The following is a 23752-nucleotide window of genomic DNA, read 5'->3' as shown; positions in this document are numbered from 1 at the left end:
CGGCATGGTCGTCAGAGTGGTCCGTCCTTGGAGTACTGGGGCGGCGTGCCAGTCCCATCCGATCCTATGCGTCGTGGGGGCCCCGGGACTGCCTCGGAGTTGGTGCAGCGGCGGACGTGCAAGCCGCTGTGGATGGACTGTGCGCGAGGCCGAGGCTTGGTCGGTGCCGAGGCTGCACCGCAGTGGGGGGTCTCGGCGGGCACAAACCCTGAGATAGACGAGACCTTGGTGCACAGTGCCGAGGCCCGAGTGGGTGGCTGATCTGGTGTGCCGGCTTGGAGGCGGTGATGACCCGGGCCAAGTTGTCCGTGCGATGTTGTTTTCGAGGCGGGGATCGCGGGACACAGTGTAGTGTGGACGCTGATCGTGGGCACAGCGTCAGAACACAATGGCCGATAATCCCCACCGTGCCCTGTCCCAGTCGGTATGGCGCTGATGCGACCTCAGGTCCCGTCGGCCATTCCGTGGCGTCGAGCCATCGTCCGACTGAGATTGCGGGAGTGGTTGAAGTATTAATGAGACATGACGCGCTATCGGGAGGGTCGGTCGAGGCGGGGGGCGACGGGCTGCGGACAAACCGGCCTCGAGCGACACGGAGAATGAGGCCTCGCGCGAGACGGAGATCGGACTCCTTGCCGAGGCCTTCTGCGAGAGGCCTCGCGCGATACTGAGAATGCACCCCCTGCCGAGGCCTTCCGTGGAGAGTCTCGCGCGAGGCGGAGATCGTGTTCCCTGCCGAGGCCTCCCGTGGGAAGCCTCGCGCGAGGCGGAGATTGCGTCAGGACGCCGAGACCTCCTGCGTGAGGCTCGAGGCGAGGCGGAGGGCCTGGTGGGCTCGGACGTGGCGGGTGAGGGGCCCACGGCTTATCTTCTAGCTTTATTTTTTGATGGGACTTTAGCGACCCCTTTGATATTCGCTCGGGGTACCCCGTTCTAAGGTACCCGACACTACCAAACGAGACATATAATTAACATTTGCGGTTATCTGAAGTCAGATATTTCAAAGTTTGACCACTACCTTTTATTATAATATATACCCCTCCATCTTTTGACTAAAATTATAGAAAAATCATTAATATTTATGACACCAAATTAGCATCATTATATATATAAATATATCATAAAATAATATTTTTATAATATGCTTCTTTGATGTTATAGATGTTATTCTTTCTTTCTATAAAATTAGTTAAACTTAGATAATTTGACTTTCAATGGTTTATTTTAGGATGGATGAAGTATTTATAAATGTAATAAATACATATTGTCACGGATCTAATTTTTCAAGGCATATTTACAGGCCTAAGATTAATGTCTTCTAAAAGTTTAGAATGATTCACCTAGCCTCAGACGACCAAACACAAGCGAGAATGTCTTATTTAGACGACCTGAGATTTTTTTTTTCTTGGTTCGCTATACAAATTTAACCTAATCCATATATTTCTTTTATCCAAAACATTTTACATTGCAATACTGACGCAAACCGGTAGCTTGAGATACCGGATCGATGAAGCCACTAGTATAACTTATCATGTGCTCTAAACTATGCTATAAAATATATAAATAAATAATTAATAAAGAGCATGGTATGTTGTTTAGCACTGAAGTATGCCTCTACCCTTCCCATCCGGCATCCGGCGCTGATGCCGAAAATTAAGTTAAAAATTGGCCACCTAATAATAAAAAGAAGGATTAACGAAAATAAGTTAAAAAATTGGGTTACCTAATTAAAGGGTGTTTGGTTGCCCTTCCTAAATTTTAGTCGTTGTCCCATCGAATATTTGAACACATACATGGAGTATTAAATATAGACTAATTACAAAATTAATTGCATAGTTTGCGACTAATGTGTGAAACGAATCTTTTAAGCCTAATTAGTCCATGATTTGATAATGTTTGCTACCGTAAACATATGCTAATGATAGATTAATTAGGCTTAAAAAATTCATCTCGTGGAGTACTGACATATTATGTAATTTATTTTTTATTAGTATACAAACACCCTATACCATATTCTTTCGACACATCTCCTAATTTTTAGTAGCGGATCAAACACCCCTTAAAAAAAAAAACCGCACCTCACAAAGGATTAACGAACGAGGACACAGTCACGCGCGACCAAACCAGCCGCGCACGCAAGCAAAAGCAAAGAAACAAACAAAACCCATGCCCGGAAAAGAAAGAGAGGATCATCAAAAGGACAGGCCACAAAATATCCTCAAAGCCTCCCGAAAAAATTCATCCCACCGCGACCGCGACAGCGACGACGACGGCGACGAGCACGGGGCCCCTCCACCGCCTCCGCCTCCGCCTCCGCCTCGCCGCGTGCGGCCTCCGCGCCGCCCCGACGTCGTCCCCTCCGCCCTTCCCCTCGGCCCCCGACGCGGCGCCGCCCGCCCTCCCCCGCCGCCGCCGCGGCGGGCTCGGCCTCCTCTGGAAGCTCCCCTCATCCCGCGCGCCGTCCCGCCCGGCCCCGATGGACGCGGCGCCGCCTCCGCAGCCCCATCCGCAGCGCGCCCCGTCACCGCCGCCGCCGCCCCAGCCGCCCGCGCCGTCCAGGAGGTACGGCGTGCACTTCTCGGCGTCCAGCTTCATCCAGGCGCCGCTCACCGCGCTGCTTGAGTACTCCGGCATCCTCCGTCCCGATCCCGGTGGCGGAACCCAACAGCCGGGGACCGGGGCTGGTCCGGGTGAGGTGTCGATCCGGATTGTGGCGCCCGGCGAGGCGGGGACGTCCTCCGAGAGGGCCGAGGAGGCGATCCTCGAGGAGGAGGAAGCGGATGGACACGCAACGAGGACGCAACCGGAGGAACCGACACCTGCGGTTGGCGGCGGGGAGGGCGGCAGGGAATCCTCGTCGTCGTACCAGCGGTACGACATACAGCAGGTGGCCAGGTGGGTGGAGCAGATACTGCCCTTCTCACTGCTGCTGCTCGTCGTCTTCATCCGACAACATTTGCAAGGTGCTTCTCACTTACTTGTCAACAGAGCGCAAATTATGTACATGACAACTTGATCCTTAGAAAATAGGATCACACTATTTGCGAATTGAAGTAATGTGGATGTGTGGGGAATGTTGGCTAAATTTGTTTTGGGTTGTTTTGCACAGGTTTCTTTGTGACCATTTGGATTGCTGCAGTGATGTTCAAGTCCAATGATATCCTGCGTAAGCAGACTGCTCTGAAGGTTGGTGATTGTTTTGTTGAACTTCTGGTGTAATTCTAGATTTGTGTCTCGAGAGCAATGAGATTAAAAAAAATCGTTTTGCTATGTGCCATTATTTTCCTGGGTGTTAATTGCCATTAAATAATTCTGGTTTCACTGAATGCCAGTTCTTTGTCTAGAGTTGTTTTTGCTCATCTAATGAATGTTTTCAAGTGTTCTAAACATGGAAATGTTTTAGTCAACAAATATGGTGAACATTTAACTATTTGGTAACATAACCATCATATGGATAGATTTTATGGATTTCCTGCACATGAAGGCGTTATAATTCTGTGCATGCGTATAAGCAATCACCAAGGCTATGCTGTCCTTTCATTTGTTTGGAGTGTGCTATTGTCTAAGGATTAATTAGGTGGATTTCTAGGATGATTTAACCTTTGTTCCACACTCAACAAGTGTGAAGCATGATGTGTGTGTATGTATACAGAAACAGGATTAACCTTTCTATTGCTGCAGTAATTGATTAATTCTGGTATTGATTGGGAGTCCTGTTTCCATAGCGAATTTCTGATACCTTAAATCTTCAAACTTAGTTGCTTTCAATAATTTTATGCATTTTTTCTCTGTTACTGACAATATAGTGCTTACAAATTATCCTTGTACCATATTGACTAATTTGATTTTTTTTTGTTTCCCTTTCATGCAGAGGGAGAGAAAAATTCCGGTTCTTGTCGGGATTACAATATTATTTGTTGTTCATGTATCTGGATTTTATTGGTGTTACAAGAATGGGGACCTTATAAGACCTCTCATGATGCTTCCTCCAAAAGAAATACCACCATTTTGGCATGCAATATTCATCATCTTGGTGAATGGTATGGTGCTTTTACATATTTACATTTTGGCCCTATTCGCTTTGCTGAAAAGCCATGGCTGAAAGTACTGTTCGCTGATTTGTTGTGAGAGAAAAACACTGTTCGTTCGCTGAAATAGTACGGCTCATAAGACAAGCGAACATGGTTTGTCTCTAGAATGGTTGCAAAGTGATAGTGCTGGCATCAGTTGAAGTCATATACTGCCTGAACAAATTAAGTATCTGGAGCTGGAATATCCAATTTGTCAATTAGGCTTAGGTGTTCGCTTTGGCTTTACTTGACGTTTGCATATGTACTTGCCTTCTACAAATAGTTAGGTTGCTCCTAGGTTGTAAGTGGGTAACCTGTCACATATATTTCAACATCGCGTTCGTTTTATATTTGTTCAACCATCAATACTGTGTTACTGTCGTAATGGCGATGCTTTCTTGTATAATCTTTGGTCACATGTGTCCCTTAATCTTCTGCAGATACAATGGTGCGCCAAACTGCTATGGTTATCAAATGTTTGCTGCTGATGTACTATAAGAACGGTAGAGGTCGTAGCTATCGCAGGCAGGTAAGCCATCTACGTTTGTTATCCTACATTTTCTGTGATACATTTTGGTGATTTTCCTTGGTAGCTCATGGTTTGTTTTGGTTACTTCTGCATAACTGTAGACGGGTGAAGCTATAACCAATTTTTTCTGCTGTTCAGGGTCAAATGTTGACGATTGTGGAATATTTTCTACTTTTGTACCGTGCATTATTGCCTACACCTGTGTGGTACCGTTTTTTCCTGAACAAGGAGTATGGAAGCCTATTTTCATCTCTAACCACTGGCTTGTATCTCACTTTCAAGTTGACATCAGTTGTGGAAAAGGTGCTATACATTTCACTTATCTAATTGCTGAACTGATACCTAGCCAATCTGACACATATTGTACCTTTGTCAGGTTCAATCATTTTTGACGGCATTGAGAGCATTATCTCATAAAGACTTCCATTATGGTTCATATGCAACAAGTGAGCAGGTAGCTAATATGTTCTTCACTTCTTCCATTGTCTGGAAACATAAAGTGATGAAAAGTTCTGAGATATGCATTCGATCTTTCAACACCCATCTTTGTGTTCTTTGTTCAGGTGGTTGCTGCTGGAGATTCGTGTGCGATATGCCAAGAAAAGATGCATGTTCCCATCCTTTTGCGCTGCAAACACATCTTTTGTGAAGATTGTGTATCCGAATGGTAATTCACGTACCCATTCCCCCATTGTATACCATGCGACCTTTCCTTTGCACTATTTTCACACATCTTTCAGTGATTTCATTACCTATCTCAGCTTTCTTGGCCTTGTTTGGACCATGGCAGGTTTGAGAGGGAGCGAACGTGCCCGCTGTGCAGGGCCTTGGTGAAGCCAGCAGACCTCCGGTCGTTCAGTGACGGTTCAACAAGCCTCTTCTTCCAGCTATTCTAATCTAAGAGAGCCAAAAGAGCGGCAAGTTGGAGCGCTCCACTCTATTATGCAGATGTTAGGGGTGTGTGGGTGTGCGTGTGTTGCTGCTGGCAGCGCCTGCGAGCAGTGCGCCCTGATGTGGTGCTGGGAGAGTGTACACCAAGCTGAAGCTGAAGGCGTACATGGTTGTGTATTGTGACTGTGCATATTTCCATCCCCCTGTATAGGCTCTCGCGGGATGCTTGAGCGCCTGAGGATTTACCTGACCATATATACGGTACAAATTACTACATAAATAGAAATGGTGAGTATATACAACGGATTCGAATGTGTCGTTAAATCCTTATGGTCCTTGATAATGCTGTGCTCACTTCAAGCTGGAAAATAAAATCACCAAATACTTTATTGTTTATGCTGTGCTCTTCAAGCTGGGAAATCCATATGATCCTTGTGTTATGCTGTGCTCTTCAAGCTGGGAAATGAAATGATCTAGTACTTCATTAGAATGCGTCATGCCGGGCACCATACTATTTTCACTCTCAAATGGTGCTCGGCAACTCCTGTTAGCGGTTGCTGCGTAACGTGCCTGCTGCCCTGCTCCGGTGAGCTATTTTCGCAGCGAAGACTCAAAATGTTTGCACTGAGACAGAGGCCCGTGTAAGGAATGAAAGGAGCAAGTAAAATAATGTTCGGGAGTAGAGTAATGTCGTAAACTAGCGTCGAATCCTCGGGAACTCAGGACATTCTCGACGGCGACAGACGATGGCCATGCACGCGGCAGTGGCACTCAGGCCTTATTTAGATTAAGTTTTTTCACTTTCTTTCCATCACATCAAATCTTTGATACATGTATAGAGTATTAAATATAGATAAAAAAAAATAACTAATTACACAGTTTGATTATAAATTACGAAACGAATCTTTTGAGTCTAGTTAGACCATAATTGACAATAATTGTCAAATACAAACAAAAGTGCTGCATTACCAAATACTGATTACTAACCTCAATCTAATTAAGGCCTAACAATAATATCCGGGGGGACCGGGGGACCAAGTACCTGGGACCCTAGCCCCTAGCCATCCCGCGATTCAGATCGCGCCCCGTACCGTGCCGGTGCCGGCCATTGCAGACGTTACTGGATTGCTTCGCCTATGCTGCAGTCAACGAAACAGCGTCATCCCGCGGTTGACAACATCACAGGTCCCGCGAACCCCGTAATGACGCTCTAGTGATGGGATTAGCACGGTCTGAACGGAGCGGGGGTTAATTGCGGCGCACGCATCCGGCGGAGGTGAGCGCTTCCCGAGCCCCGACTCCTCCTCCTTCGTACCTCCCCCTCCCCTCCCACTCGGCCCTTCCCCCGCCCGCCCGCCCGCCCGCCCGTCGCTTGCCCCACTCCCATTGCTTCCGTGGCGCGCACGCGTGCTCGCCTCGCCTCGCCTGGACCCGTCCCCGCCGCCCTCCCGCGTCGCGGCGCAAGAGGTAACGCTCGCGTCCCATTCTTCCGTTGTTGGGGGCAATCGCGATGCGCGCTCCTAGCGCGGCGGTCGATTACCCCGGTTCCGCCCAGATCCGCCGCGGCTGCAATTCTGTTCCCTTGTCGCGAGATCCGTCCGAGCCGGGATGGGATATGATTTCCGTTTCCGCTCGCTGGTGAGGAAGGGAGCTTCCCCCGATGGATCATGGATGTGCCCTCCGTCCGTTCCGAATCCAATTGCCCCACTCGGTTTCTGGTGAATTTCGTTTGCCGTGCGGCGGCGTACCTATTAGCGTTAGCTTGTCGTTTCCAACCTCTTTGGGGGCATCATCCTGAACCCCAGTGGGCAAGGCCGTAATGACGCCTCGCCTCGCCTTTGGTTACAAACCTCCAGCTATGTATTATGCCTTTTTCCTGCGCTACTGACAAATTGAGTGCTATGCAGTATGCCTTTTCCTGTGCTACTGACAAATTGAGTGCTAAAACAATTAGAGGGTGTTTGGTTTGTGGAACGAAGTGGTCCATCATCATGTTACTCTCTAGTTTTTTGTTTGGTTTGTGGAATAGAATGAGTTGATCTATCACCACCTCATTCCTCACAAGCTAATAATTAATACTAGTATGAGGAATGAGGTCATTCCAAAATTTGGGGAATGGAGTCATGATACATCACCTAGGTAGAATTGGTTGATTCCCCAAACCAAACACTCCATTATAGATATAAGCTCCGGCGATCTTTCCCCAAACCAAACACTCCACTCCATTATATTAGCTATAAGCTCCGGCAATCCATAACCTGATGCTTCTTTACTTGTTTAACAGATTACACTTCATCCAAGGTTTTCTCTTCTTTGGCTGCTATTGATGCTTTCTACTTGCTGCAGGACACCCTGAATTTCGTCAGTGGCGACCGCTTTTGCCCTTTGTGATAGCTGAATCTTTGTGGTTCAAAGGCGATTGATTTGTGTTCACTGGCGGCTAATGAGCTCCCAGGTCTCCACATCACGGGGTCTTCACCCCTCGGGCAAGCTTGGAACATTTGAGTCGCCCCATGCCTGGCCGCTGCCAGCGCCTACGGCCCATCCTGAAGCGGGCCGCGGTGATGACCAGGAGGTCAGGCTGTTCTCGGTTGCCTGGAACCAGGATTGTGGATGCTTCGCTGCTGGTACCAGCAACGGGTTCAGGATCTTTAACTGCGAGCCTTTCAAGGAAACTTTCAGGAGGGACCTTAAGAGCGGCGGGTTCGGGATTGTCGAGATGCTGTTCCGTTGCAACATCCTTGCTCTTGTTGGTGGTGGCTCCAATGTGCAGTACCCGCCGAACAAGGTGATGATCTGGGACGATCACCAGAGCCGTTGCATTGGAGAATTCGCCTTCCGCTCTGATGTCCGGGCTGTAAAATTGGCAAAGGACTACATTGTGATTGTCCTCGAGCGCAAGATATTCGTCTACAACTTCACCGATTTGAAGCTGCTCTACCAGATTGACACCCTGTCAAATCCCAAGGGACTTTGCTGCCTCTCTCATCATTCCAATACTTCAGTGTTGGCTTGCCCTGGGGTGCACCAGGGGCATGTTCGCGTGGAGCATTTCGGGCTGAAGATGGCGAAGACAATCCCAGCTCATGATTCACACATCTCTTGCATGTCACTGACAATGGATGGTCTTCTACTGGCAACTGCAAGCACGAAGGGCACTTTGATCAGAATATTCAACACAATGGATGGCACTCGCCTACAAGAGGTGAGCATAATTTCTATTGCTCTCCAGAATTGTATCTATGGCGATCCTTTTCTTTTGTTGCATTGCATGACACCCTCCTTTGTGAATAAAAAGCATGGTCTTCTTCTTTGTTCTGTTGCCTCTTTGGTTACGATGTCATAATAATTCATAAATATTAGGATGTATGCATAATGATCTAAAATCTAAATGACACGTAGGTACGCAGAGGGCTTGACAAAGCAGAAATATATAGCATTGCGTTGTCACCCAACGTGCAGTGGTTGGCAGTGTCCAGCGACAAAGGGACTGTTCATATTTTCTCCCTGAGAGTCAGAGTTGCTGGGGAGGATGCAAGCAATGAGCAACGCGCTCTTGAACGAATGGATCACCAGAACTCTTCCAGTTCTATTGATCCTCTTATTCAGGCAAACACTGGATCCAATGCGAGTTCATCACTGTCTTTTATGAGAGGTACACATGCTACTCCGGTTTGCACCCATTCTTGTTTGATCTGTTCTGCATCTCACTACTGGAAGTCGTGCCATTAAACTTACTATTGTTGTGAAGTTAATTAGATGAGATGTATATCAGTGCGATACCTATGGAATTGTCTATCTGTAAGTTATTTTGAACCTAATTGATGGCTACTTTCTTCACTTCCAGTCACAAGGATCTTAGATGATTTATTTTGGTTTCATTGTCCATTGGCGCCATGCATTCTCATGATCTTCTAGACTTCTGACCTGAGTACCTGACTAGATGCAATTGTTTTCTTCCTGGTATTGGGGTCAGTTTTATGGAGTTCAGTTCATACGTTGATTGTTTGTGATATCATTGCAATGACCTCAACATTTCCCTCTGATATTGTTTAGTCACATTATGGAACTGGCAGGCATGCGCTCATGGGAGCATACGCTCTCTTGCCTGCTTTCTCAATTATTGAAACATAAAGTTTGTCTGCTAGCATATGGCTTGAGGTGATCCACTCATCCAGTAAAAGAGCCATTCTGAACTCCCAAGTTAGCTAACAGAAGACCACTGGCTCGAAATTTTTCTATCTCCTGGAAGTGTACAAGTACTAAGCAATTAACTGAGTAGTGTGCAAGTATTTAGGATTCACGCAAAACATAAAATCATGCAACCTCCTATTCTGCTATTTTAGCATGAAAAAATTAAGCAAGCTACAAGCTACAAGCTGAAGGGCGGGCCTGGTGCAAGCGGTAGAGTCTTACCGCCTGTGACCGGAAGGTCCCGGGTTCGAGTCGCGGTCTCCTCGCATTGCACAGGCGAGGGTAAGGCTTGCCACTGACACCCTTCCCCAGACCCCGCACAGAGCAGGAGCTCTCTGCACTGGGTACGCCCGTTCTACAAGCTACAAGCTACAAGCTATTTTCTAGCAGCTAAACTCGTATATAACCATACATCTTGTTAAACATAATGAATTATTTGCATGTTAGCCAAATCCTTCCATCTCATTTTATAATATTTAGAGAGTATTGGGCTGGGTTTCTCAAGGAATGCAAGTTACTAAGTTCTCTCTGCTGATTTTTCTTCAGGGATCCTGCCGAAGTATTTCAGTTCAGAGTGGTCATTTGCTCAGTTCCATTTACCAGAAGTCACTCGTTACATAGTAGCCTTTGGTGCCCAGAATACTGTGATGATGGTTGGCCTGGATGGCAGGTACTTACCTTAGCAAATTAAATTTTATAATTTCAAGGTTTTACTTTCAGCAAATTTGGAATATCTACATTTTTAGTGCTGGTTGTGAGCAAATATTGCCCCCCCCCCCCCCCCCCCCCCCCCCCCCCCACTTGAGTTCGTTCTTGCAAACTGAACCATAAATGAAATATAAACTGTGGTGCCTTCTCTGCTTTGGATCAAGATATTATTGGCCTTGTCACCCTCATTATTGCATGTCCTGTTTGAGCCACTGGAGCCATACTTCAGCCTGTTCGGCTAGGGCTAAAACGACCGTATATGATCGTGGATTATTACTGCTGGCTGGTTTGGTGTGAGAGAAAAATACTGTTCTGGCTGGAAATTTACGATCGTTTATGACCAAGCGAACATGCCGCTTGTTATTCATCGAATCGATCCTTTGGGCCACCGATGTTCATTGAACAGGTGTATTTATTGAGTCATGTGGTAGTTGCATTTCAGAATGCCACAGCAATAGCCTGTTATTTATAGCTATGAAAAATACATTAGCCAGTGGAAAGTCATGCCTAGAACAGTTTCATGTTGATTCTTGGGACAGTTGATTTTGCAGATTGATTCTTGGAATAGTTTCAGTTAGTTGTAGGGTTGATTTGGCAGATTCTGTTCCTATCTAGCGAGTGCCACCATCTCCCAAGCATCACTTGTTTCAATAATCAAGTTTCTATCTCCAGCTTCTACAGGTGCAGCTTTGACCAAGTGAATGGAGGGCAGATGTTGCAGAAGGAATATTTCCGGTTTCTGAAGTCCGACAGCCCATCTTTCAGGACCGCAGCCGCTTGACCTGCATGATGATCATCCCACCTTGTAAATACCGAAGGTTGTGCCCGGTCCATTGTACATATCATCTTCTCGCCGGCTAAGTTATAGGCAGCCGGAATAAGGAGAGCTGGCTGTTGGATCGCAACCTACAGGATTTCAACGTTCAGATTTCTGAAGCGGTTGGTGTCCCATCCAAATTGCAAGCATTATTTGCCGTTTCTCTTCTTCAAATGAGAACACCCATTGGTACATATAACATAAAAGTTCAATAACGAATTTGACCATGTGGCATTGTGCGTCAGCGAGTCCGTGTAACAAACCTCAGACTTGTTCTTGCCTTTGGCTTATTATTGATCTTGATGACTGTTATGTGCTACCGTAGTGTGGAAGTGCAATCAGGTTCTGCATGTTCTGAGTTTGCGTTGCTGGTAGGTATATGATTAACATGCGCCATCTGTTTGTTTGATTGTTTAACTAGTGAAGGGCACGCTCCTTCGCTCGCGAGGGCAAAGCTTTATGATCAGAAGACCTGGTCATTTACATAGCATAGGCAAACTATGACTGAAGAGTAAATGTTCAAACGTGTAATACGGGGATGGAACTGAAATGTTGACGGATTTAGTATATATCAGGAAGAAGTATTGGATCCTTTATTCATCTCTGCCTGTATAGTGACAACAAACTACTGTAATGAAGAAAAGTGAACTGATTTACATAGAAGAATCTCCAGAATGGTAGACAAAATCCGTTTCATACATAAGGGCCTCAGAATATGTTCAGGTAGCTACATATGCATGTCTCACTTCCATTTATGATTATGGAGATCATGGTAGTCTCCTCTTCTTCAGCATCTATGTACTCTATATATCCCTTTTGAGAGCAGTTCATGCTAACCTTCATCAGGACTGTCCTGGATAAGTGGAGAAAAGGATAGAAGAAGCTAACGAGGGAAATTAAGCACATGTAAATCTAAGTGGGAACCAGCAGATGTCAATCAAAGTGAGACCCTTTGTTGTAAGACTCTGATATGTTCCTTCTTAAAAAGGATTATTACCTATCAGTTATATGTGTGTGTGTGTATATTAGTCAAACTTGTATATATGAGTGGGTACTAAAAAGCGGTAGATTTGTTTAAAAGAACTTTTGTATAAAATCAGTTTTGTCTGTGACTAATGTAATTTGCCTTTGAATATGCAATTAGAATGTATACCATGGAACGAACCTATCTTCTTAATAACGTAAGAGTCTTAACCAACAGGTCAAGAAAAAGAAGGCATGTAACCTGAAATAGCACACACAAGAGCAAAAAATAAGCATAGACAAGGCATGAATGGACTAACCAAATGTTGGAGGAATCAGGTGCAAAGGACCCACCCAGACCTCAATCTCGGATGTTTAAGACTTGCATACAACATAGGAAAAAAATAGCTAATTGGGCATCAGAAAAGAATGAGCACTGGCAGCAGATTACAGCAAAGAGGAAGGCTATCATGATAGCTGTGTTGTATATGGGCATATGGAAATGTAATAACTATTGATTCAAGCAGCAACTGGATGTTACTTAGAAATAGAAATATCTGTGAATCCTAATAGTAATTTTTTCAGGTACCAACTGGATGCTACTCAGTAATGGTAATAGTCGTCAATCCTATTGGGTCCCCTACTGTTTTGGGTGTGTGTGTGTGTGCGGGGGCGGGGGGGAGGGGGGGGGGGGGGGGGGGAGGGGGAGGACCTGACCATAATCAATCAATGCAGTGCTTTCATCCATTTTGTAAGGCATTGTCTTAGAGAATATCTTCGTTGCAGATATCTTCTTGGTTCGAGTCTACAAACAGTTGTCGGTACAACCTCTGAGCTAAGGAGCATGTACAGCATCATATCATAATGTTACTTAGAATTATGGGGAAATATAAACCGTAAATATCCATGCCTTTTATAGACCACATATTTATATACTGTATTACTTGAAATATATAGTACATAGAAAATAACAAAAGAAAGTAAATATGGATAAATCAAAGGTACTGAATGCATAGCAAGCAATGAATTAACGACAGTGCATGATCCAAATGTAGAAGAACCATCTGTTACCTTCAGGGGATGTGCCATGAGGATCGATGCATAAGCATGGCAATTTGTTGGGTTCTAATATGTTTGCTTCATTGGTGGAGCATTAGGTCTGTATACAGTATCGATGTAAAACTAATAAAGCATGCAGAAATGCTACACCGGACTCGCCTCAAAACTGATAGCCGTTGCTGTTCTCAGCCGCTGCACATGAGTGCATGACCATACAAATAGTAGGAGTATCAGCAGCCTGGCCCACATGAGTGAACTTGCATAATATAAAACCTGATCATATAAGCTATTAAGGGGCCTCGTCTTTACTCATAATCCTATAATGTATTTAAGGAATTTTCAGCCTCTGTTAGAACACATAAGATGTTCGAACCAGCATTTGGGGATGTAAGAAAGGTTCAGTTTTGTGATATAACCAGAAAAACAGTTAACCATCTATGCAGGCATAACATTTTGCTTGTGATGCAACCGGATTCAAGTATATGAGATTTTGCACGTATTCAGGAACTCAAAAGAAGTTTGTATGGGATGAATGTACACGTTAATTAACAATGTATCATCCAAATGACTCCCTAAGCAGTAATCAGAGCAAAGGTTCTCTTCCTGTCTAAATTGCCCTTCTTGTTCGTTGATAGAAAAAGGTTAATAATATTTGAAACTCTAATGTGCGTTACGTACCTGCCACAATGGTAGACCATGATTAAAAAAACGTGCATATATGTTTTTTTTATAATTCCATATTAACCATGCATATGTGCGCATAGATATAGGATTATGAAGACCAATAATGTGTGGATCAAAAAATTATAGGCGTGGCATAGATCAAAGGAGGAAGAATTCTGTATATAAAACCAACTAAAGATTTAAAAACAACATTTGCTTACTGAATGGCATCCATCATGAAAAGCAGCAAATATCAAGTTGTTTAGCTACTGCTAGTTGAAGCCTCTGGTCGAAAATATCATGTATTTCCTGTAGGAGGGAGTGACAATAATTAAGCGTTTGTGGTAAACAGTGATCACGAGAAGGATACAGCGCTTGATAGGAGCTTCGTGGCAGTTGATAAAAATCCAGATATGCAGCTAAAAATTAGGAATTTGAATATGGCACTGGAAGAGGACAAGAGGTACATAGCTTGTGGTAGGAAACATTTGACAACAGCTTACGGAACCATACAGGACACCAAAGAGATCATTGTAGTTTTTTAAGGCAGTAGGAAAAAATAATGATATGGCTGCAGAAATCATGATTAGCAAACCATCGAACCATGAAATTAACGATGCTCAGATTATTACCTTGTCGCAGCCAGCCTTGAAGCTGAAATAGGATTGATCTGTTTTTTCAGCATGCACTGTCTGATCATGCACCCAATAAAACACCGTGTTTCTGAAGATTAGCTATCTGAAAAAATAATAACTGCAGTGCCTCATCATAGCAGAAGAAGTGGGCTTCAGCTGTGTCGTCCGCTGCGGTAAAAGAGAGCTTGTATCTGTGCAGATGTTGACAAGCAGCAACAGATAAGAGTTAAAAGGTGGTAACATTGGTTATTCAGCTCTATGTGCATAAGAGTTCAAACACGCAAAGCAGTACCTAGTTCTTAGTCATTTCCAACCACATTTGCTGCAGATGAATGGATTGGAATCATCAGTTGTTTTTTTGCTGCATTTTTCGCACCCGATGTACCACCAGTTGTTATCCTGTGGAAATGTGCGTGATTGCGACAGTGCACTTGCAGCCTTGTTCCTGTAGATAAGAGACATCTTAGATGAATATGTTCCTGTAGAGAACAGGCATTTAAATATTGGTAATGTATAGATGAATGAACTAATAGCGCAGGCGTGCATTTGCAATCCAAAACTGCGAAGTTCTTCATTTGTCTGTTGCGAATATGAAAATAAATAAGAATAATAAAAAGGATGAAGGTTTTTTTTTTGTCCTTTTACAAAAGGATGGACTAAATTGTTTGAACCCATTTTGTGAACAAAAAAGAAAAACCAAGGACCGCTATAATGGAGCATGGACATGGCAGATGTGAATTTTGAGCAACAGGCAACCAATGCTAAATGTAACATGTAGCGCTAATAGTGGGAGTATATATCTGATAGGAGCTGACACAAAGCAACCAGAAGTAAATGGCAGGAAGGTAGCCAAAACGAAATGGTAAACGACCTTGCTGATCTAAGCCGCATTTGCGATTGTGGGTATTTCTTTTGACACTCACAAAACTGAAACATGGATACCTAAAGCACCCTAAAAGGAACCCTGGCATGTTCATGCAAGTTTATATTTTCCTTGAAATTCACCCTAAACACGTAACGGACATCGATGAACCTATAGGTGTTTGGTACACAGTGAAAATTGTGGTCATTCATGAAGGAAGCAATAAATGAAGCAGGTTGATCAAGTAACCTGGAACTTACCATTGTTTTGGTTTTTTATTTGTATTAGTTGTCTAAGACCAGCAGCAAAAGAAAATAACCAAAAGAAAGGAGGTTTTTAAATGTTTCGTACCGAGCATGGAAGAAGGAAGTAAGCAGGTAAACATATCGAGAACTATAAGAAAGAAATATGCACTACAAATTATGGCTAATATTGACACAAATTTTGGTTAAAAGATAAATCTCTCAAAATTAAGGAACCATAAAACAAAGAATATATGAACCTAATGGCCGGATGATGATGCATCTTTTTTGCAACGATATTATCTAACAGCATAACTTGAAGCATCTTCTCTTCCCGCCATCACTATGTATGATTGTACTTATGTTTTCATTTGCAATATTGTTGAGAACATATTAGCACAGGGAAAAATTATATAAGCCTAGTTCAGATTATGTTTGAGATTAATTAAGAATTCGCTCTGAAATCACAGTGCCCATTTATAAGGGGGTGTTTGGATCCGGCTACTAAAATTTAGGAGGTGTGTCGGGAGAGTGTTGCATACGAGACGAATTTTTTAAGCCTAATTAACATGTCATTAGCATATGTTTACTATAGCTAACCGTTGTCAAATCATGGACTAATTAGGCTCAAAAGATTCGTCTCGTAAATTAGTTATAAACTATGTAATTAATTTCGTAATTAGTCTATATTTCATACTCCATGCATGTGTCCAAACATCCGATAGGACAACGACTAAAATTTAGGAGGGGCAACCAAACACCCCCTGAGCTATATGGTTCTAGAAATTTCTATTAAATTATGGTACACGCTTAAATGCTTTGGGCACCCAAACATGAACGAACTAAAATAATATTGCAGTAGCGTACCCAAACATGAACGAACTAAAATAATATTGCAGTAGCATAACCAAATTTTCATTAAACCTTGGCAATTCAAAATAGCATTCATGACTGGAAACAGAACACAGAGGACAAATGAGCAGAACTGACCAAGGATGAACAGATGAGCAGCAAGTAACTAAGATATTAAAAATAGATTAATGTTTTTCTTTTGGTTAGCAAATTAATTTAGCAAACAACATAACTCAAAGGAACTTCTGTTGCCATCTTCACTACGTATGACTGTATTAACGTGTTCATTTGCATTACTGGAAAAAACATATGACAACAACAAAAAGTATATAAGCTTAGTGTCGGTGCGAAAAGTGATCAACAAGTATCTATAGTTTTATCGTGCGTTGTGATCGAATGTGGCCTAGCACTCAATGACACATGATTTATACTGGTTCAGGCAACGTGCCCTACGTCTAGTTTTAATCGATCGGTGACTTTATTCCTGAGCCCAGGTGCTCGAAGTTTGCTGTGGGGTTATAAACGAGTAGGAATAAGAAGGGGGTGTTAAAGGCCCGGTCGGACTCTGAACCGAAGGGCCGAGAGTGACGGGAGCTCTAACATGCGCTAAGTATTGGATCGTATGCTCTGTGTAGCTTTAGAGTTCTAGAGCTATTGAGCTATTTGAGTTCTTAGGTCCTCGAGTGCTTGAATCATCTAGCTTCTCTTTTTTAAGAGTGCCAGAGTCAGAATAGCTAGCCCCTTTTTAGGAGAGAGCTCATCCCCTTTTATAGTCGAAGGGGATGGGCTCTTACAAGTCAGAGAGAATGTATACGTGTGCCACCTAGTCTTGTTGCCCACGCTGTCGGGTACGAGACAGTCATCGGTGCCCACAATAATGTTGATGTCCAGATGCATGTGGCAGGCTCTACCATGTTCGCCTGGTATGGCAAATGTTGGCGCTTATAATACTGATTGGGTTCTGACATGCCTGGAAGGTTGCATAGTGCCTTTCTGGCATGGCCTGGTGGCACCGTCCTATAGGTGCGCAGGGTATGGCAGGGTACGGTCCTCGGTATTGCGGTTTGACTTGAGATCCTTACCTTATCTGCTCCGCCTGATCCTCGAGCCCTCACCGAACGGGCGTCCTCGGTCGGTCGTTCCCAGTTGGCCCCGACCATGTCAGTCGGGTAAGAGTTGCAAGCAGAGGTCCGATGTATCCCGGTCATAAAAGGAGGTCAGAGTCGGACTATGCCCCCACCTTGGCCAGGCCTTTCGATCGGGAACCGGATCATTCTCCTGGCCTATCATTAGGTATCTGGGCTGGCCTGGGAGGCGCACGTTGTTTCTACGCCGTCTACTGGGCTGAGTTTTTGCTAGGAAGCGGGTCCATTGGGGACCCCGGGTTTATGAACCCGACAGGAGCCCCTGAGCCATTTTGGGACTTCTATGAAGTCATGAAGTGGTTGTTTACACTCATTTCACGAGCGCACCCGGTGGGTGTAAGATTGTGGGTCGCCGTCGGACGAGACAGAGTGCAAACCCGAAGTGTCGGGCACGACCAAGGGATCGGGCGACATGGAGCACCAACCCAAGTGTCGAGCGTGGCCGAGGGGTCGGGCAAGATGAAGCGTCAACCCAAGTGTCGGGCGCGACTGAGGGGTCGAGCGAGACGGAGCGCCAACCCAAGTGTCGGGCACCAACCCAAGTGTCGGGCGTGGCCGAGGGGTCGAGCGAGACGGAGCGCCAACCCAAGTGTCGGGCACGGCCAAGGGTTGGTCGAGACGGAGCACCAACCCAAGTGTCGGGTGTGGCCGAGGGGTCGGGCGAGATGGAGCGCCAACCCAAGTGTTGGGCGCCAACCCAAGTGTTGGGCGCCAACCCAAGTGTCGAGTGCGGCCAAGGGGTCAGGCGAGACAGAGCGCCAACCCAAGTGTCGGGCACGACCGAGGGGTCGGGCGAGACGGAGCACCAACCCAAGTGTTGGGCATGGCCAAGGGGTCGGTCTAGTTTCATGTGTTTCCCCATCCACGGTTTCCACAACCGGAGGGATTGAGCTAACATCGCTTGCCTCGATGGCTCGAGTGATGCGCTTGGTGAGCTTAATAACGGGTACGTCCGAGTGGAATCCAGGTCCGTCGTTCATAATGGGGTTGGCATAGCCCTCATATGGCATTCCACTGCTCCTTAACCCGCCTCTCAATAGATGCCCGAGCCATTCCGGAGACCGACTCAGGTGGCCCGCTGTCCTCCCCTCGATGGAGATTCTGTGGGCATGGCTCGAGGTCAGGATCGAACGAGAAGGTCAAGATGACAATGTTCGCTTCTGAGCGGATCGGGCGAGGGCTGCTAGGGCTCATTTGCATTTTCTCCCCTAGCTCTGTTTGACATGAGGCAGCCTCGAGCCCTTTATGGGTCGGCCTTTGAACCTCAGTCAGTCGTCGCTCATATCGAATGAGGCGACTACTGCTTCGTGATGCAACATGAAGCGTTGTGATGCAACAACTGCATATGCAATGCTTGGATGTATGGGATGAATGTATGAATGCATATATGAGAATGGATGAATGAATGATTATGCACTAAAAATAAAAAAGGGGTTTGGTAAGGTTACCTCGATGGTTCGAGTGATGGGTCTAGGGAGCTCCTATCGGATATGTCCGAATGGGATCCATGTCAGTCATTCATGACGGGGTCAACATAACCCATATGAGGCATCCCACTGCTCCTTACCTGTCTCTCGATAGTCGCCCGATCCGTCCAATCAACTCGGGTGACCTGTTGGCCTCTCCTCGATAGAGATTCTATTGGTGGGTCCTTCCAAACCCTACCTGGGAAGGTGGAGGATCGTTTGCATGCAGTTGTGCCTTATTTCCCATGCCTAGGTTGCAATAGTAGTGGGCCCTACCTAGGCCATGTCCCGCTAACCAGACGATGTTTCGTCTAGCAGGGCACGTCCCATCAGCCAGGGCCACGTCCCATTGCATGCTTTTCCACATTAAATAGGCAGAAGGGAGAGGATTTTCCTCCCGTCCTTTCACCTTCCTTCAACCACTGTCGTTCCTCCTTCCTCCCTTTTGCCAAGTCTATTCGTGTGCGATGGCGGTTTCTAGGAGAGAGGAGGGTAGAGCGAGGGAGAGGAGAACTCACAGATTCATTCGTAAATCCAAGGCACGATGTCGAATTGGAGGCCTTCCAACATGGATGAGGAGGTGCTGGCCGCCTTTGCTGAGAAGGGGTTGCTCCCATTGAAGGAGGTGGCGCATTGGAGGGCTCCTACACTAGGAGAAGTTGTTCCACAACCCCACGCCGATGAGGTCATCTCCTTCCTCGCCTTCCACGAGCGCAGGCTTGGGTATCTCGCGCACTGGTTCCTATGCGGGCACCTCAACGAGTGGGGCCTAGAGCTGCAGCACCTCAACCCGACTAGGGTACTACACATCACCGGCTTTATTACCATCTGTGAGGCCTTCCTCAAGATGGAGCTGCACGTGGACCTCTTTCGGCGGATCTTCAGCGGGTGAGCCCTGTCTAAGGGGAAGCCGCCCAGAATCGCGCTGGTTGGGAATTCGTCTTGCAGAAGAAGCCAAAGCAGTCAATCCCCTACCCTGTGTAGTCCCTCTGTGACTCCAATCAAGGGTGACATGGTGAGTGGTTCTACATCAGGAACTCGACGGAAGCACCATTCCTCACATTTACTGGAAAAAGGCTGGAGAGGAGGGAAAGCTGGTCGTGGGGTCCCGCCGATCAGTAGAATAAGTTGGAGGTTATCATGACAGCGCTTCAGAGGCTTGTGCAGCATGGCCTCAATGGGTCGTGGGTCTTCCATACCTTCTTCCATCGTTGGGTCGCCTCGTTGGCGAAAAGAACGCAACCGATATGGGAATACTCTAGCCCGATGGATCCCGACCGCGCATCGCCGGAGGAGTTGACAAAAGATGAAGTCTAGAGTCATCTCGATTGGGTGTTGTAGTTAAGGTATAAAGACTCCCTTGAAGGGACGGCCGGTCCCCTTCACATCGTGAAGCTATCCAATTTGGTATCCCTTCTTTTTGTGACCTTTTCCTTATTATTTTGATGTTTTGATTGATTCCGAGTTACCCATTTTGAAGGGACTCGCGGGATATAAATCTCAGCCACATATTTTGAGAGGTTCGGAAGGTGTGGCTTGGCAAGCTGTCCAGAGGGAGGCGACGCTTGCTAAGAAGAAGAAGAAAATCAAAAAGGCCCGGAGGAGGTTCGATAAGGAGAAGGAGATCAACTAGCGGGTTCAGGGGGCGAGAGCTGGAGTGACATGGAGGCAGAGCTTGAGTCGGAGGAGCCCATGGAGATGGGTGATGACACAAGTGCCCCAGAGGATGAAAAAGTTAGGGGCGCTGTTGTGACCTTGGTGGAGCACCGTGAGCCCGCGGCTGCGTCCATCGACGGTGGGCATGATGTGGAGACATGCGGCGATGTTCCTAAGTCGAGGAAGCGCGCTGTGAGTGAAGACACCACCCTCAAACGAGAGGTGAAGCGGGCGTGGTCGTTGCGCCCTTTGGGGGCATCGTTGGCTTTGTGCCCCTCTGCTCCGAGTGTGGCGGAGCACACCGGTCGGTCGAGAGGACGTGATCGTTCCCCCACATCTTCGGGGTCAGTGCATGTGCATGACCCCCAATGGGGGATGCCCGCCAGTTGCTCTAGTGGTTTCGCCAAGGACCGGCCAGGTCTGCCCCTTCCTCGACCAATGCGAGGGGGCATGGGTCATGACCTGTGAGTGGTCCTCGTCCAGTTGGCTTGTTGTCAGCCGGTCGAGGCTTCAGGGCTCTACCGCTTTCATCTAGGTATGCATTCATGCTCCTTTTTGTTCTCATAGTTGAGTTTTTGAGTGTGACTAACCTGCGCTTATTTGACAGCGGCCAGGGGCTAGTGGGACTAGGAATCTACCCACCTCCCATGTGAGAAGAGTGGAGACCCAGCCTACAGCCGGTCACAATGAGCGACGGGGAAAGTAGGTTAGCGACGGCGTGACCTTCCCTACTAGGGGTTACGTCTTCCTGGCCAGTCATGAGAACGGCGGTAATGGCGGCGGCTGTGATGGCGATGATCCCTGTGGTGATGGCAGAGGTCAGGTCAGAGGTGACTCTCACGGTCCCTCCCCCAATCATTTTGGAGGAGAAGAGGAGGGAAACCGGGCTCCCTACCTTGCCTGGTGGAGGAGCGCACGGTTCGCCCGCTTGGTCAGGGCTGGAGGGGTCGGGAGGAACCATGACTAGGTCGGAGGTAGTGCATCCACCGACGAGCCATGGAGTTCTAGCATTGGACATCCCCTTGTCCGGTGAGGAAGATACCAGGGTGGAGCCATCGGCCATCCCGTCATCCCGGGAGCTAGTAATGATCTGATCATCGCATGATACTACGACGGTTGGATCTTCCAGTGGGTCGGGGGTGACCCACAAGCTAGTGTGGCCTTGACCTGGCAAGCTAGGAAAGTCCTGATTCGTCCTTTGTGATGAGGAGGAGGTGAAGCTCTGGCACCTGCTTAGGGAGAGAGGACTATCGATGGAGTCCAATCTCACCCTTACCAAGGCGAGGCTCAAGGTGGCCTTGGAGAGAGTTGAGCTCATCCATCAGGCCATGATAGTCGACCTGCCATGTGTTGTAGAGGTAAGTTCTCTATGTTTTTGGTGTTGTCCTTGACTCCTTGGCCTTTCAATAGGTGTCTCAGCATGCCTGCTTCTTGTCTCACAGGATCTGGAGATGATGTCGATCTGTAAGCCCTGATTTCTTCAGGAGGAGCATGGTCGGATGGAATAGGAAGTGATGGTGTCACGGTGGGTTAACGAGCTCAAGCACCAACTAGAGTTCGTCTGCCGTGAGTCCCAAGATCGAGCACATGAAGCGATGGGAGCACGGGCGACGGAGCTGCGTGCGGTCGAGCGGGCGACTGCTGCCGAGCGGGAACTTGTCGTGGCAAAGGTCCACTTAGTGGAGACCGAGGCGGTGCTTCAGAAGTCCATGGAGGCTCTAGAGGCGGAGTAGATGGACTAGTCAGACGCTGAACAAGAAGTGGTTGTGGTCCGAGGGTAGATGCTCGGGATAGAGGAGTCGAATGCTCGACTGCTCAAGAGGGTGATCCGGCAAGAGGAAGGGCTCTCCATTATCAAAAGCGCCCGCCTTGGTACGTACCTATTCTGCCCTTAGTTGATACCTTGATTTTTTCCTTTCCTTTGCTTCTGAATTTGTTTTTTTCTAAAACTACGTGGAAAGATCGGCTCTCTGGAGCAAGAGCTGGAGATGGTCAAAGCAGCGGTCGGTCGGGGCACGGAGGCGCTAGCCTAGTCCCTTGAGGAGTGATGCGCTCTCAAGGGAGAGCTCGACCAGATTTGCAACATCACGTAGGTGGTCATCTCCGAGATGTTTGGGTCAGGACCGAGCACTAGTACACCCATCGTCCAGCTGGTGGAGGTCACGAATGAAGTTTGGGCGCTCATCTCCGACGATATGTTCTATGGAACGACGGGGGTGCTTACCTCGGCGGTGACCCATCACCCTGATCTAGACTTCACGACCATCTGTAGAGGATATGCTGACAGGTGGAGCACAGACAAAATCCATGCGCTGGGGGAGAGTTTGGTGCCACATGCATAGATGGTTGCCGAGCAGGTCACCGTGCAGTGGGTGATGGAGGCTCACCGTTCGTCCATGGTTGAAGACGTGCACTAGGAAGATGTCATCTAGCCTATGATGGGAGTGGAGACCGGGTTAGAGGCGAGCGTCGTCCTACCCCCAACAAAGCCGAATGACGTCCCAACCGAAAGTGAGCTGACTTCGTCCTTATCGACCGTACCGACAGCCGATGCCGCCAAGAGGCCATAATAGAGTTTAGGGTAGAAATAGTCAGTTAATGTAAGAGATGAGTTCATGGGGGAGCCCCCATGTGAACAGCTTTATATTCGTGAATATTCTAAGTTCGTTTTATGATGAAATCACTCATGAGGGGAGCGTTGTCCCATCCGCCCTTGTTTTTACCCTAGCGTAGCTTTGTTTTTGGTCCTTTCTTTTTCACACCTGCCTGTTGACCCATAGGCTGCAACCTTAAGAACCTAGGCATGGCCCACGAGGCTCAGCTACTTGTAACCATAGGTTATGGTAGGGTGTGATCGGTTGGGATGTTAAAATACAAGTTACATAGGGTAATCAAAGGAACGGAATGCCCTTTCGTTTGGGCGACGCCCTTTCGTTTGGGCGAAAAGTATTACTATATGATAGTAAAAGATGAGGGTGGTATCACACTCCCGTGGAGCCC

The 23752-nt window shown here is 46.8% G+C and overlaps 1 pseudogene; it reads left to right on the top strand.

Annotated features, from left to right (window-relative positions):
• Nucleotides 1–2182: 2182 nt before the first annotated feature.
• On the top strand, nt 2183–11528 carry LOC136449526 (uncharacterized; annotated as a pseudogene).
• The last annotated feature ends 12224 nt before the right edge of the window (nt 11529–23752 follow it).

The sequence above is a fragment of the Miscanthus floridulus genome, chromosome 5 (assembly GCF_019320115.1).
Source record: "Miscanthus floridulus cultivar M001 chromosome 5, ASM1932011v1, whole genome shotgun sequence".
NCBI classification, from domain to species: Eukaryota; Viridiplantae; Streptophyta; class Magnoliopsida; order Poales; family Poaceae; genus Miscanthus; species Miscanthus floridulus.
The sequence above is the reverse complement of the archived record's forward strand: the minus strand, read 5'-3'. Positions and strand labels throughout refer to the sequence as shown.